Raw genomic sequence first — 17,524 nt, forward strand, 5'->3', positions numbered from 1 at the left:
TGAAGCATAACTCTTATATATGGATTACTTGGCCAACAAGCAAACCTATTGAAAGAAAATTTCCCATGCACATACATTGGGATGTATGTAAAGAAATGGCATCGAAGAAAATCATCATTTTGGTCAATAGAGCATATTAATCTTCTTTGTCTCATAGATATTTATTTAAAGCATTTCAATCCAAATGACCTACAAACTTTCATCATACGATCTCTGTTAGATAATAGCATCAAAATAGGAATATTTCGGTCGATATATCATCATTGTAATTGTCGTATCTTAAAAGCTTATTTGAAGCATAACTCATAAGCATTTAGTTGGCCAAACACATACATAGTGTGGTTGGATTTTTAATACTTAATGTCATAATGTGTGATATGATATGTAATTTTTTATTATTACTATTATGCTTTTGTTAATCCTTTTCCTATATCATATAATTTTATTTGTTATTCTACACAGAGAGGAAGATTAAGATATACGTTATATTTTGTCACAATTTTATCCGATAAATACTGTCACATACATAGTGTGATGTCAGTAAAGAAACGGCATTGAAGACAAGATCATTTTGGTCAATAGAGCATATTAATCATTATTATCTCGTACAAATTCATTTAAAGTTTAAATCTTTATATTTAGGTTTACTTGGAAAACAATCATTTCAAACCAAATTACGTACAAACTTTGTCCAGAGCGTTTTTTGCTAGCGGTAAGGAGCTTAGACATTATAGGTGCCGAGTTCGAGCCCTCCTGACTTCCGTTGTAATTTCCTCTTTTCTATAGGATTTTATTTGTAATTTCCTCCTTCATATAGGAGTTTTTTTTTTAAATGACCTACAAACTTTCATCAATCGATCTTTGTTAGATAATAGCATCAAAATAGGAACATTTCGGTCGATATATCATCATTGTAATTGTCTTATCTTAAAAGCTTATTTGAAGCATAACAACTTTTATATATTGGTTTACTAGGCCAACATGCATACCCTTTGAATGAAAATTTCTCACGCACATGCATTGTGTGATGTGTAAAAAAATGACATCAAAGACAAGATCGTTTTGGTCAATAGAGCATATTAATCATTGTTACCTCGTAAAAGTTCATATAAAGCTTAAATCTTTATAGTAGGGTTTACTTGGCCAACAAGTAAACCACTTCAATTCAAAAGATCTAGAAACATTGTCCAGAGCCTGTGTCCTAGCGGCAAGGAGCTTAGATATTAGTTTATGAGGTGCCAAGTTCTAGCCCACTTGACTTTCGTTGTAATTTCCTCTTTTCTATAAGAGTTTATTTGTAATTTCCTCTTTCATATAGGAGTTTTTTTTTTTTTAAAAATGACCTACAAGCTTTCATCAATTGATCTCTGTTAGATAATAGCATCAAAATAGGAACATTTCGGTCGATATATCATCATTGTAATTGACTTATCTTAAAAGCTTATTTGAAGCATAACTCTTATATATGGATTACTTGGCCAACAAGCAAACCTATTGAAAGAAAATTTCCCATGCACATACATTGGGATGTATGTAAAGAAATGGCATCGAAGAAAATCATCATTTTGGTCAATAGAGCATATTAATCTTCTTTGTCTCATAGATATTTATTTAAAGCATTTCAATCCAAATGACCTACAAACTTTCATCATACGATCTCTGTTAGATAATAGCATCAAAATAGGAATATTTCGGTCGATATATCATCATTGTAATTGTCGTATCTTAAAAGCTTATTTGAAGCATAACTCATAAGCATTTAGTTGGCCAAACACATACATAGTGTGGTTGGATTTTTAATACTTAATGTCATAATGTGTGATATGATATGTAATTTTTTATTATTACTATTATGCTTTTGTTAATCCTTTTCCTATATCATATAATTTTATTTGTTATTCTACACAGAGAGGAAGATTAAGATATACGTTATATTTTGTCACAATTTTATCCGATAAATACTGTCACATACATAGTGTGATGTCAGTAAAGAAACGGCATTGAAGACAAGATCATTTTGGTCAATAGAGCATATTAATCATTATTATCTCGTACAAATTCATTTAAAGTTTAAATCTTTATATTTAGGTTTACTTGGAAAACAATCATTTCAAACCAAATTACGTACAAACTTTGTCCAGAGCGTTTTTTGCTAGCGGTAAGGAGCTTAGACATTATAGGTGCCGAGTTCGAGCCCTCCTGACTTCCGTTGTAATTTCCTCTTTTCTATAGGATTTTATTTGTAATTTCCTCCTTCATATAGGAGTTTTTTTTTTTTAAATGACCTACAAACTTTCATCAATCGATCTTTGTTAGATAATAGCATCAAAATAGGAACATTTCGGTCGATATATCATCATTGTAATTGTCTTATCTTAAAAGCTTATTTGAAGCATAACAACTTTTATATATTGGTTTACTAGGCCAACATGCATACCCTTTGAATGAAAATTTCTCACGCACATGCATTGTGTGATGTGTAAAAAAATGACATCAAAGACAAGATCGTTTTGGTCAATAGAGCATATTAATCATTGTTACCTCGTAAAAGTTCATATAAAGCTTAAATCTTTATAGTAGGGTTTACTTGGCCAACAAGTAAACCACTTCAATTCAAAAGATCTAGAAACTTTGTCCAGAGCCTGTGTCCTAGCGGCAAGGAGCTTAGATATTAGTTTATGAGGTGCCAAGTTCTAGCCCACTTGACTTCCGTTGTAATTTCCTCTTTTCTATAAGAGTTTATTTGTAATTTCTTCTTTCATAAAGGAGTTTTTTTTTTTTTAAAATGACCTACAAGCTTTCATCAATTGATCTCTGTTAGATAATAGCATCAAAATAGGAACATTTCGGTCGATATATCATCATTGTAATTGACTTATCTTAAAAGCTTATTTGAAGCATAACTCTTATATATGGATTACTTGGCCAACAAGCAAACCTATTGAAAGAAAATTTGCCATGCACATACATTGGGATGTATGTAAAGAAATGGCATCGAAGAAAATCATCATTTTGGTCAATAGAGCATATTAATCTTCTTTGTCTCATAGATATTTATTTAAAGCATTTCAATCCAAATGACCTACAAACTTTCATCATACGATCTCTGTTAGATAATAGCATCAAAATAGGAATATTTCGGTCGATATATCATCATTGTAATTGTCGTATCTTAAAAGCTTATTTGAAGCATAACTCATAAGCATTTAGTTGGCCAAACACATACATAGTGTGGTTGGATTTTTAATACTTAATGTCATAATGTGTGATATGATATGTAATTTTTTATTATTACTATTATGCTTTTGTTAATCCTTTTCCTATGTCATATAATTTTATTTGTTATTCTACGCAGAGAGGAAGATTAAGATATACGTTATATTTTGTCACAATTTTATCCGATATATACCGTCACATACATAGTGTGATGTCAGTAAAGAAACGGCATTGAAGACAAGATCATTTTGGTCAATAGAGCATATTAATCATTATTATCTCGTAGAAATTCATTTAAAGTTTAAATCTTTATATTTAGGTTTACTTGGAAAACAATCATTTCAAACCAAATTACGTACAAACTTTGTCCAGAGCGTTTTTTGCTAGCGGCAAGGAGCTTAGACATTATAGGTGCCGAGTTCGAGCCCTCCTGACTTCCGTTGTAATTTCCTCTTTTCTATAGGATTTTATTTGTAATTTTCTCCTTCATATAGGAGTTTTTTTTTTTAAATGACCTACAAACTTTCATCAATCGATCTTTGTTAGATAATAGCATCAAAATAAAAAACATTTCGGTCGATATATCATCATTGTAATTGTCTTATCTTAAAAGCTTATTTGAAGCATAACAACTTTTATATATTGGTTTACTAGCCCAACATGCATACCCTTTGAATGAAAATTTCTCACGCACATGCATTGTGTGATGTGTAAAAAAATGACATCAAAGACAAGATCGTTTTGGTCAATAGAGCATATTAATCATTGTTATCTCGTAAAAGTTCATATAAAGCTTAAATCTTTATAGTAGGGTTTACTTGGCCAACAAGTAAACCACTTCAATTCAAAAGATCTAGAAACTTTGTCCAGAGCCTGTGTCCTAGCGGCAAGGAGCTTAGATATTAGTTTATGAGGTGCCAAGTTCTAGCCCACTTGACTTCCGTTGTAATTTCCTCTTTTCTATAGGAGTTTATTTGTAATTTTGTAATACCCGCTTCTTTCATTATCCTTTTCGTTGATGTTTAATGTCGAACTAAAGAATCTTCGCTCTATTGCTTCGTTGTGTTAAATAAGAACTCATTACTTACTAATGCTTAGTGTTGATAGTTCGCAAAACAAAAACCTTGAAGTGAAAATCAAATGAACTAAACAATTGGAATTTACATTGTAGAATGTCAGGAATTTTCGAATAGCAATTCTTACTCAATAAACGAACAACTAATCTTCAAAATACTACAATACTTAGAACAAGGCTTCCAATAAAGGAAACAAAGAAAGGGAAAGATAAATGTGTATGGAACAAATGGCATCGGGTCTCTTTTTCCGGGCCGAAAGTTGCGGCCGTTTTCCGATCAGCCGTTGGGCCGGGGTATCAAGCTGTCCCGGACAGCAGCTTGGCAACCAAGTTTTTCTCGACCTGCAAGGTAGAGATCAGTTTTTGTCCACTAAGGATCAAAAGAAAACAAAAGGGGCTCTTACCATAGGGATGGAGACAACTTTTCTTTAGTTATAGATGACCAAAGAATCACCATAAGAGGCAAGTCAGCCCTGCAGCTCCTTTGGCACAACAGCCACCTGCTTCTCTGCACAATCAAACAATTCCAATTACTAACTAGTACTAGGTACCCATAAAATACCAAGTTGCAGCCATAAAGGAGAGGCAATGTGATCTCTAAAAGTGAGATTTGCTGCAGCATAACAACAAATGGTACAACAACCATTTAAGGCCTCACGGGTACACCACACTTCGCCTATAAATAACTCCACACCACATTCGAACTCCCTTTCTCATACACTTTGAATTTTCAGCCACAATGGCAAGTTTGAGAGTGAGGGCTTGGAGTAGAGTTTCTGCAGAGTTCTTGCAGACAACTCCCACACCCATAGGAGCTTCAAAGAGAGAGTAAACTTTGAGAATTTTGGAAACTAGAGATTCAAGCTACAAGTTCGAGAGGTAACCCCCTCAACAAATCCCTCTTGCATCATTGTAGAACAACATGGTTTAGCCAAGAACTTAGAGAACATAGAGCTCCATAGATTCCCACAACATTAGCATGTACAAGACTTCATCTCAAAACATAAGCTACTGCCAAACAAATTAAAAGAAGTTGTATAAAGAACTTAGCTTTAGGCTGTCCGGCGACGAAGCGATTGCCGACGCAGCAGAGGCGAGGCGGGGCGGTCAGCGGCTTCACTCGCCGAGGCTGACGACGTAGGCGCGATGACGAACCTGAGTTCCACGATCTAGGCGCCTTTCCCCTCGATTGGTGACTTCGCCGCTGGAGCAACAGCGAAAGGCGGCCGCCGGGGACGACTGCTCACCAAGGGCAACGCCGTGGGAGAGAGGCGACGCCTCCTCTCCACCAATTAATTCGCGGAGGAGAAAGGGATCACGGTGGGCGTTGATTCACCGGAGACGACGGAGGAAAGAGAGAGGCGTGAGGAGAAAGTATACGCCATCGGATTTCGGCGATCGATTGAAACGGCGAAGAACCGTGAGGAAAAGATGGAGGCGCCGCTGCTTCGCTTCATTTCTAGATTAGGGATTTTAATTGGAAAGGGAATTTGGGGGAAATGACGATGGAGAAGGAAGTAGCATAATTGGACACTTTTTTTTTCTTTATTGGGCCACCTTATTTATTTTAGTTGGGCTTTAGTAATTATTTGAAGTGGTGGCTGACTTAATTAGTTAGATGGACTCAATGGAATTAGTGGTGAAATGGTCCTAAATGTTTTAAAGGAGAATGGAGCATGGACCAATTTTAATTGAGAAGTTGGGCTGAGATTAAATATTTGAGCCGAGAATTATTTATGTGAGCTTGGAATTAATTTAAGGAATTTGAGCTTGAACCTTAATTAATTAATTCCCAAATAAATTTATCGAGTTTTCAAAGATGGAAACATATTAAAGTAAGGCGCGAAGGACCGACCGGCAGGCGACTCACCTTAAGAAAAATTCAATGAAAGATTTAAATGTGAATTTTCCAAGAATCCATACTTTATTAAATGTGAATTTTCCAAGAATCCATACTTTATTAAATGCTCAAGTATTTGTTTTCAAGAAAATAGAAGTTCTCCGGACTTAGCAAAGTGAATAATTAAGTTTTACAGAGTAGTGAAGCCGAGGTAGAACTAAGAAAATCATGTAAGACAAGACTAAGGACATAGGTGCTATACCATAGGGTACATGCATTCCTTCCAAGGAGAAATAGTTCAAGTACTAATTAGCGTGCTACGCTATTTATTTTTCAAAGGATAAATTGCTCAAGGGCAAGTGAGGTCCAAGCGAATAATCAAATTGAAGAATAAGCATATCAGGTGGGCATTCTTTCAAACGTGATTTCAGTATGAAAATGTGAATCTTTGCTCAAGTATGTTGTCATGCCATGTTTTGTTTTATGATTACCTATCTGCTTGGCTATGCCAATTCAAGTTAAATCGAATTCGGGTCCCAGTAGGGCCGCAAACCCTACTCGGACTAGTGTACACATAAGGGGACCGTGAGCTAACAAAAGGGGTTGGCCGGTCCAGTGACCGTCGTGGAATGTGGCCACATTCCCGGTTCACACAAGGTTCAGATATGGTATATCTATGTTATGTGATTGCGCAATCAAAGTCTTTTCAAAAGGAAAAGTATTTAGTGACACGGGTCCTTTAAGTAAAACCCCGTGATCACTCAACTGTGGCATTGACAATTAAAGATAGAACTATTTTGGCAATGTGCCCACTGAGTATATCAAGTACTCAGCCCTGCATGTTATTTTCAAATGTGCAGGTTGAACGTGTACGAGGAGGCGAAGGTGTTGGGACAAGACTTTTAAATAAGTAGTTAGGTAACCCAAAGTAGCATGTCTTCATACGTGCTATTTTGTCTTGGACTCTTCCGCTGCAAATCTAGAATTATGTGCTAGAAAGCTATGAACTTAGTCTTGATACTCTGAACACGTTTTGACTATGAACCCATATGCCTTTGATACTATTGATTTAAGTGATTTCATCCTTTTATTGTTGTCCCTTGATTATTGAGAATTTTTAGTCGCGAAATAGCTACGCTCACTAGCACTAGGGAGTTGTGGTCGTGACAGAGTGGTATCAGAGCAACGTTCTTTCGCTCTGGACCCAAGAACCTTCTTTTCAAGCCTTAGTCTAGAATGATAGTACTAGACTAGAATAGTACTAAAATGGAAAGCTTAAAGGGACCCAACACCTCGACTCGTCACGTTCAACTGCAGCAATGAGGTAAGAAAGAAGTTCTTACCAGAAAATTTTCAGTTATCCATGAAAGAACTTGATAAGAGGAAAAATGATTTCTTTCTGAAGATGTTGTGAAAACATTCAAGGTTTTCAAGGAAAAGCATGTAAATTTCAATTTTCCTATGAACTATAGAATTTCAAGTTTAAAATGTTAAGCATAAAGATGTCTTGAGACAAATGCTAAAGTATTATTAATTACGCATGCTCGATTATGTGAAGTATGATGATAGATTAAGGAGCCTTTTAGAAAGTTACGGAATGACTAACGCATGCGAACATAGAATGCCTAAGAAGGACGTTAGACTAAACGCTCTTGAACAGTGTTGTAAGTTGATGACTTCCTTACCGCTTTTCTAAGCGATAAAATGAACAAGTATATGCAAGTTAGGGCAAACCCCTAATTTTGTTTTAAGAATGAGGAAATATAGATGAATGTGTCTAAAAGTGGACCCCACACCTTTTCCTCTACCCTATCTCTTGACGAGACCACGATCCATGATGTTGTAATTGGAACAATTCCAAATGTACAAGAATGAACCTAACAATTTATAAATAACCCATCTATTCTTAGATGGTAACGATCAGACGAGATACGAGGAACTACCTACGGCACATGGGCGTCTGTTGAACGTTTTAAACGATGGGAACAACATGAAGTTCCCTTTGTCTTCATGAACTCAATCATAATCAAAATGAGCGTACCCTTGATCCAGTAAAGGAGGTGTATCCTTACACGAAAAGATATCGTACTTACGATCAAATTAAGTGATCCAGTCTTGCGTAGCAAGTCAAGGAGGCTACGTGATCTAGAAACAATGCTTATAGCACGCTGTGAAGCACGATGGAGAGTGCAATGTTTTACGAGAATGAACGTCCTGACTTATCGAGATCATTATGAAAATATGACCTTCAACGACAGCTATTAGTTGTAACACCAGGAATCCTAGCTTGGAATCTATGGTTTCCTAGAACGCTCTGATCATGTTCAAGCTCCGAAAGAACAAACAAGAAAGTGTCACATAAGTGGAACATATGATTATGATCAACAGTACTTACTTGGATTCCCATCGATTTCTTTCTATGAACCTCCTTAATGAAAATGCCCTCGTCTACTTTAGACCTTAGATTGACTTGGATTTATGCAACTAATGCCTCATTTTTTTTTTTTTCTCCTACGAAAGTTGTGACTCTCTTTCAATTTGTTGGCTATAGTAGTTGAGCTCATTGTTCAGAAAATGTAAGGTGTTGAGTTCATAAGCTCCGGTCATAAACCTTCGACTCTAAAGTTGCTTACGGCCATGCCCTCCAGAATAATCTCATTTTGAACATCCTGAACAAGGGTGTCCTGCCGTCTTTTTAAGACTTTCACGTTTTTGCAAGTAATAAGTCACTATCATTTTATTTATTTATTTTTTACGAAAATGGTGACTTACTTTCAAATCTTAAATTCGAAAGACTTATATGTTCTCAAGCATCTTTGTTGTTTGTTGTCCCCCGTATGACCCACCATTGATAAAATCAATATCCCAGATTCTTTAACTCTCACGGTATAACTTCACCCTTAAGTTGCTGATTTTTTTTTTTCAGACATTTCTTCTCAGAGAAGGGCACAATAAGTGGAACTTTTATTCACCTCCTTATTTGGCAACCATATTGTGACTATTTCGTTCTTATATGAGTGAATTTTTCTTGTCCAGTTCCACTACATGCATTGTTTCTAGCTCAAGATTTCTTTCTTAAACACTAAGTTAAGGCTAATGTATTGCATTTTCCTTGATGGTAGTTGACTTTTCTAAAAATATTTCTTTCACTTTGGTCGCTACCTGTGAATCCATTGATGTATTTCCATGATTTCCACATTATAATGTTGGTGAACCATGATCAACGTTAATCCATGGCAATTGTTTACATTTCTAAACCCTCTTGCGACTAATCATCTGAGGTCTTGACATGTTGAAACCATCATCCTTGATGTCCGGATCTAGTCAAGTTGAGCGGACAATTGAACTATCTTGTTTGACAACCTACTATGGAAATTGAGAGTTAATAAAGTATCATCTTATTCTCATGACCTACCCCATGTTCTTTCAAGCTCCCATCAGAAGTGAGTTTTCAAATTCGATGGGTTTATCTGAAACCATTGGGACCGCCTAGTTCTTTGAATTGACACGATGAGTTCAATTGAACCCAGTTCTTTCTTTAAAAAAAAAAATCAATTGTTGCAAATTGATGATGAAAATTCACAACAGTCGAACAAGAGATGTTATTCTTATCCCTTTGGATATTCTATAGTCCTTTCAATAAAAGAAATTTGCAGTCATGCTTCTTCTAGGTGACATCAGTACCTATCCAAGTTAAGACTGTTTGATTAATCATCGAGTTCTTAGTACAAGGCAATCACGAAGGGCATAGTTGTTTGGACTTTTCGCACTTGTGTGCCGCCGGTCACGAGCTGCTATGGGATGGATCGTTACGCTATATGCATAGAATATAGGCCACAAAAAGAGAAATGTAAAGGAATCTTATATACGTACAGACCTAATGACTTTTCGTTGCACAAGACTTATTTATCTAAGTGATTAATCGTTTGGGGCACAAATAACAAAGTGAACTAGGAGAGCCACGAGGAATGGAGATCAAGATCATCGTTAGGTAACGAAATTTAGTGAAAATATGAACACTCTCACAGATTACGTTTTAATGAACGGATGTCTTCGACAAGAGGAAAACCGATCCCAATAAAAAGGTTGAGTACCGACCTAAGACCCCTCCCTGCGCCAAGTGGTCAAGGAACCACCGTGGAGAGTGCAGAGTTAGGACACATAGATGCCTTAATTGTGGCAGAAGCGGACATTTCTCCAGGGAATGCCGAACAAGAATACTAGGACAGGAGGGCGGCAGGACTATCAAGGGTAGCGTTCGTAGCTGCGGGCACTTCAAGCTGAGCCGAGAAGAAAGGCAGTCCCAGTCTCACCCCCCAGCACCATATCACCAGCGGCAGCTACGCCAAAGGTTTCCCACTCAGGCTATAATTACTGCACCGAGGCAGAAGCAGCCTAAGATTGAGTAGGGAACCAAGAGCAATTTAGCAAGTATGGGAACTCTCCTCGACATACCTATTGCCATTCTTTCATGTCAGCACCTTGCGTGGATACTTTAGAACTGCCTATTGATGAAATCAAACATAAGATGAGGGTGTCCTCACCCGTAGGAGGCCTTAAAGATACCTCACGAACTTGCTCGAACGTAGAATTCACTATGGGAAACCTTAAGTTAGTGGCTCACAATTTACATGTAACGTTGATGTGGAACGTCGACATCATATTGGGAATGGATTGGTTAGCCGAGAACTACGCTACCATTCTTTGTAAGGAAAGGCAGATCTCTGTGCAATACCCAGGGAAAGAACCCACAATCTTTCACGGAATATCCGTGAGGCGACGAAAGTCCATAGATTCTGCGCTACAAGCGGCCACTATGATAAGGAAAGGATGCTCTGCATACCTCGTTTATCTGAATGGAGAAGAGAAAGAGGACCGTAAGATTGAAGATGTAGCAGTGGTACGAGATTTTCCAGATGTCTTCCCAGACGCACTACCTGGATTGCCGCCAGACAGGCAATTAGAATTCACAATCGATCTCAAACCAGGATCGGCCCCAGTATCGAAGGCACCATACAGAATGGCGTCTAAAGAGTTAGAAGAACTCAAGATACAGTTACAGGAACTACTAGACCTAGGCTTCATCCGACCCAGTGTGTCACCATGGGGCGCACCAGTGCTCTTCGTAAAGAAGAAGGACGGAACACTGAGAATGTGTATCGACTACCGAGAGTTGAACAAGCTGACGCTCAAGAACAAGTATCCTCTACCGAGGATTGATGACCTTTTTGACCAACTTCGAGGGGCCGGTGTATTCTCAAAAATGGACTTGAGATCAGGCTATCACCAACTGAAGGTCCGACATGACGATGTACCCAAGACGGCGTTCCGCACCAGATATGGCCATTACGAATTCACTGTAATGCCTTTTGGACTTACAAATGCCCTGGCAGTGTTCATGGACTTAATGAACCGCGTGTTCCATCCATACTTGGACAAGTTCGTCCTAGTCCTTATAGATGATGTACTAATCTATTCGAAGAACGAGAAGGAACACGAGAAACGTCTGAGAACCACCTTAGAGACGTTGAGAGCCGAGAAACTCTATGCTAAGTTTGGAAAATGTGAGTTCTGGCTTAACAAGGTGAACTTCCTTGGACACATAGTAACGGCAGAAAGGACCCGAGTGGACCCTGCAAAGGTGGAAACAGTACAACGTTGACAGTCACCAACAACGCCTAATGAGATTCGAAGTTCTTAGGTTTGGCTGGATATTATCGAAGGTTTATTGAAGGATTTTCTAAAATAGCCAGACTACTGACTCAACAGCTCAAGAAAGGAGCTAAGGTCAATTGGACGCCGGAGTGCGAAGCAAGCTTCCAACTATTAAAAGAAAAGTTGACCACCGCACCAGTCCTAGCAGTGCCAGCACCAGGAGCAGGCTATGTGGTGTACACCGATGCATCAAAGATTGGACTTGGATGCGTACTGATGCAGAATGGCAAGGTGATTGCGTACGCGTCACGCCAACTCAGGCCACACGAGCTAAATTACCCCACTCATGACTTGGAACTAGCAGCAGTGGTACATGCCTTGAAGATTTGGAGACATCACCTCTACGGAGTTCGATGTGAGATCTTCACGGACCACAAGGGCCTTAAGTACTTCGAGCAGAAGGATTTAAACATGCGACAACGCAGATGGCTCGAATTAGTCAAGAATTATGACTGTGGTATAAATTACCACCCAGGCAAGGCCAATGTAGTGGCGGATGCCTTGAGCAGGAAGACTATGCCCCAAGTGGCCACCTTCCTCACACAGAATGAGGAGCTCATACGGGAATTTGCTAAGATGCGACTGGAGGTAGTAAGAGCACCAGAGATGGTGGAAAGTAGGATCGCCACTTTAGTGATTGAACCAAACTTAAGGGCCAGAATTGTTGAGGCTCAAAGGAGTGATGAAACATTAGAGAAAGTTCGTCTTAAAGTGAGGTCGGGAAAAGAGGTGAGTTATCATGAAGAAGCGGATGACGCCCTCACTTTTGAAGGGAGATTATGTGTAACCGATGACGAGGTTCTCAGAAATGAGATCATGAGCGAAGCGCATGAGACACCCTACACCGCCCACCCAGGAAGTACGAAAATGTATCAAGATATGAAGAAGCAGTTTCGGTGGGATGGCATGAAGAGGGGCATAGCGTCGTTTGTAGAAAGGTGCCTAGCATGTCAACAAGTGAAGGCTCTACATCAACGACCCTATGGGAAATTGCAACCCCTAGAAATCCCCGAGTGGAAATGGGAACACATTGCTATGGACTTCATGACAGGGTTGCCAAGGTCACAAAAGCGCGCACTTCGTGACAGGATTGCTATTTGGGTGATTATAGATCGCCTCACCAAAAGCGCGCACTTTGTACCAGTTCGTATCACTTACGGATCGGACAAGCTAGCCCAGATCTACGTGCAAGAGATCATACGATTACATGGAATACCGGTGACGATCACATCAGACAGGGATCCGAAATTTACTTCTAGATTTTGGATAAGCCTACAGCAAGAACTAGGCACCAGGTTGAATTTCAGTACAGCATTTCATCCGCAGACTGATGGGCAGTCTGAGAGAACAATCCAGACCTTGGAAGACATGTTAAGAGCCGTAGTGCTCGACCGAGGAGGAAAATGGGAGCCAGTGCTGCCACTTATAGAGTTTGCTTACAATAACAGTTATCAGGCGACTATAAACATGGCCCCATACGAAGCACTGTATGGGAAGAAGTGTAGATCACCGCTTTATTGGGATGAGGTCGGTGAGAGAAAGACGCTGGGACCGGATTCAGTAGAGGAGGTGATAGAGGTCGTCCGCCAGATCCGGGAAAGAATCAAGGAAGCTCAAGATAGGCAAAAGTTTTACGCAGATGCTCGCCGAACCGATCTGCAGTTCAAGGCGGGAGACAAAGTTTTTCTAAAAGTATATCCGTCTAAAGGGATTACAAGATTCGGCGTCAAGGGCAAGCTAAGACCACGTTTCATCGGACCCTAGGAAATTTTAGAAGAAGTGGGTCCTGTGGCGTACAGATTGGCACTCCCACCGAGTTTCGGGAACGTGCACAATGTTTTTCACGTGTCTCAATTGAGGAAATATGTGTTCGACCCAAAACATATAATCCACCAAGAGGAGATGGTTTTGGAACCAGACTTAAGCTATGAAGAGAAGCCAGAGGCAATCTTGGATAGGAAGGTCAAGGAATTGAGGAATAAATCTATTGTAACAGTGAAAGTTTTATGGAAGCATCATGGACACGAGGAAGCTACGTGGGAATTGGAAGACAAGATGAAAGAAAAGTACCCAGAGCTCTTTGAGTAACTTAAGCGAAATTTCGGGACGAAATTTTCGTTAAGGAGGGTAGAATGTAATACCCGCTTCTTTCATTATCCTTTTCGTTGATGTTTAATGTCGAACTAAAGAATCTTCGCTCTATTGCTTCGTTGTGTTAAATAAGAACTCATTACTTACTAATGCTTAGTGTTGATAGTTCGCAAAACAAAAACCTTGAAGTGAAAATCAAATGAACTAAACAATTGGAATTTACATTGTAGAATGTCAGGAATTTTCGAATAGCAATTCTTACTCAATAAACGAACAACTAATCTTCAAAATACTACAATACTTAGAACAAGGCTTCCAATAAAGGAAACAAAGAAAGGGAAAGATAAATGTGTATGGAACAAATGGCATCGGGTCTCTTTTTCCGGGCCGAAAGTTGCGGCCGTTTTCCGATCAGCCGTTGGGCCGGGGTATCAAGCTGTCCCGGACAGCAGCTTGGCAACCAAGTTTTTCTCGACCTGCAAGGTAGAGATCAGTTTTTGTCCACTAAGGATCAAAAGAAAACAAAAGGGGCTCTTACCATAGGGATGGAGACAACTTTTCTTTAGTTATAGATGACCAAAGAATCACCATAAGAGGCAAGTCAGCCCTGCAGCTCCTTTGGCACAACAGCCACCTGCTTCTCTGCACAATCAAACAATTCCAATTACTAACTAGTACTAGGTACCCATAAAATACCAAGTTGCAGCCATAAAGGAGAGGCAATGTGATCTCTAAAAGTGAGATTTGCTGCAGCATAACAACAAATGGTACAACAACCATTTAAGGCCTCACGGGTACACCACACTTCGCCTATAAATAACTCCACACCACATTCGAACTCCCTTTCTCATACACTTTGAATTTTCAGCCACAATGGCAAGTTTGAGAGTGAGGGCTTGGAGTAGAGTTTCTGCAGAGTTCTTGCAGACAACTCCCACACCCATAGGAGCTTCAAAGAGAGAGTAAACTTTGAGAATTTTGGAAACTAGAGATTCAAGCTACAAGTTCGAGAGGTAACCCCCTCAACAAATCCCTCTTGCATCATTGTAGAACAACATGGTTTAGCCAAGAACTTAGAGAACATAGAGCTCCATAGATTCCCACAACATTAGCATGTACAAGACTTCATCTCAAAACATAAGCTACTGCCAAACAAATTAAAAGAAGTTGTATAAAGAACTTAGCTTTAGGCTGTCCGGCGACGAAGCGATTGCCGACGCAGCAGAGGCGAGGCGGGGCGGTCAGCGGCTTCACTCGCCGAGGCTGACGACGTAGGCGCGATGACGAACCTGAGTTCCACGATCTAGGCGCCTTTCCCCTCGATTGGTGACTTCGCCGCTGGAGCAACAGCGAAAGGCGGCCGCCGGGGACGACTGCTCACCAAGGGCAACGCCGTGGGAGAGAGGCGACGCCTCCTCTCCACCAATTAATTCGCGGAGGAGAAAGGGATCACGGTGGGCGTTGATTCACCGGAGACGACGGAGGAAAGAGAGAGGCGTGAGGAGAAAGTATACGCCATCGGATTTCGGCGATCGATTGAAACGGCGAAGAACCGTGAGGAAAAGATGGAGGCGCCGCTGCTTCGCTTCATTTCTAGATTAGGGATTTTAATTGGAAAGGGAATTTGGGGGAAATGACGATGGAGAAGGAAGTAGCATAATTGGACACTTTTTTTTTCTTTATTGGGCCACCTTATTTATTTTAGTTGGGCTTTAGTAATTATTTGAAGTGGTGGCTGACTTAATTAGTTAGATGGACTCAATGGAATTAGTGGTGAAATGGTCCTAAATGTTTTAAAGGAGAATGGAGCATGGACCAATTTTAATTGAGAAGTTGGGCTGAGATTAAATATTTGAGCCGAGAATTATTTATGTGAGCTTGGAATTAATTTAAGGAATTTGAGCTTGAACCTTAATTAATTAATTCCCAAATAAATTTATCGAGTTTTCAAAGATGGAAACATATTAAAGTAAGGCGCGAAGGACCGACCGGCAGGCGACTCACCTTAAGAAAAATTCAATGAAAGATTTAAATGTGAATTTTCCAAGAATCCATACTTTATTAAATGTGAATTTTCCAAGAATCCATACTTTATTAAATGCTCAAGTATTTGTTTTCAAGAAAATAGAAGTTCTCCGGACTTAGCAAAGTGAATAATTAAGTTTTACAGAGTAGTGAAGCCGAGGTAGAACTAAGAAAATCATGTAAGACAAGACTAAGGACATAGGTGCTATACCATAGGGTACATGCATTCCTTCCAAGGAGAAATAGTTCAAGTACTAATTAGCGTGCTACGCTATTTATTTTTCAAAGGATAAATTGCTCAAGGGCAAGTGAGGTCCAAGCGAATAATCAAATTGAAGAATAAGCATATCAGGTGGGCATTCTTTCAAACGTGATTTCAGTATGAAAATGTGAATCTTTGCTCAAGTATGTTGTCATGCCATGTTTTGTTTTATGATTACCTATCTGCTTGGCTATGCCAATTCAAGTTAAATCGAATTCGGGTCCCAGTAGGGCCGCAAACCCTACTCGGACTAGTGTACACATAAGGGGACCGTGAGCTAACAAAAGGGGTTGGCCGGTCCAGTGACCGTCGTGGAATGTGGCCACATTCCCGGTTCACACAAGGTTCAGATATGGTATATCTATGTTATGTGATTGCGCAATCAAAGTCTTTTCAAAAGGAAAAGTATTTAGTGACACGGGTCCTTTAAGTAAAACCCCGTGATCACTCAACTGTGGCATTGACAATTAAAGATAGAACTATTTTGGCAATGTGCCCACTGAGTATATCAAGTACTCAGCCCTGCATGTTATTTTCAAATGTGCAGGTTGAACGTGTACGAGGAGGCGAAGGTGTTGGGACAAGACTTTTAAATAAGTAGTTAGGTAACCCAAAGTAGCATGTCTTCATACGTGCTATTTTGTCTTGGACTCTTCCGCTGCAAATCTAGAATTATGTGCTAGAAAGCTATGAACTTAGTCTTGATACTCTGAACACGTTTTGACTATGAACCCATATGCCTTTGATACTATTGATTTAAGTGATTTCATCCTTTTATTGTTGTCCCTTGATTATTGAGAATTTTTAGTCGCGAAATAGCTACGCTCACTAGCACTAGGGAGTTGTGGTCGTGACAAATTTCCTCTTTCATATAGGAGTTTTTTTTTTTTAAATGACCTACAAGCTTTCATCAATTGATCTCTGTTAGATAATAGCATCAAAATAGGAACATTTCGGTCGACATATCATCATTGTAATTGACTTATCTTAAAAGCTTATTTGAAGCATAACTCTTATATATGGATTACTTGGCCAACAAGCAAACCTATTGAAAGATAATTTCCCGTGCACATACATTGGGATGTATGTAAAGAAATGGCATCGAAGAAAATCATCATTTTGGTCAATAGAGCATATTAATCTTCTTTGTCTCATAGATATTTATTTAAAGCATTTCAATCTAAATGACCTACAAACTTTCATCATACGATCTCTGTTAGATAATAGCATCAAAATAGGAATATTTCGGTCGATATATCATCATTGTAATTGTCGTATCTTAAAAGCTTATTTGAAGCAT

At 39.1% G+C, this 17,524-nt stretch overlaps 2 long non-coding RNA genes across 2 annotated transcripts; one reads left to right on the forward strand and one right to left on the reverse strand.

Moving 5' to 3' along the window:
* Window positions 1–4,340: 4,340 nt before the first annotated feature.
* Window positions 4,341–5,761, reverse strand: LOC148934180 (uncharacterized). Its single transcript, XR_016136291.1, has 2 exons — window positions 4,696–5,761; window positions 4,341–4,633 (listed from the first exon to the last, which is right to left on the reverse strand). It is a non-coding gene; the product is annotated as an uncharacterized LOC148934180 (long non-coding RNA).
* Window positions 5,762–5,918: 157 nt separating this feature from the next.
* LOC148934181 (uncharacterized) lies at window positions 5,919–7,221 on the forward strand. Its single transcript, XR_016136294.1, has 2 exons — window positions 5,919–6,534; window positions 6,992–7,221. It is a non-coding gene; the product is annotated as an uncharacterized LOC148934181 (long non-coding RNA).
* The last annotated feature ends 10,303 nt before the right edge of the window (window positions 7,222–17,524 follow it).

This window comes from Salvia hispanica, chromosome 1 (genome assembly GCF_029641045.1).
Source record: "Salvia hispanica isolate PSC_SH4W2 chromosome 1, Shi_PSC_v1, whole genome shotgun sequence".
Taxonomy (NCBI): domain Eukaryota; kingdom Viridiplantae; phylum Streptophyta; class Magnoliopsida; order Lamiales; family Lamiaceae; genus Salvia; species Salvia hispanica.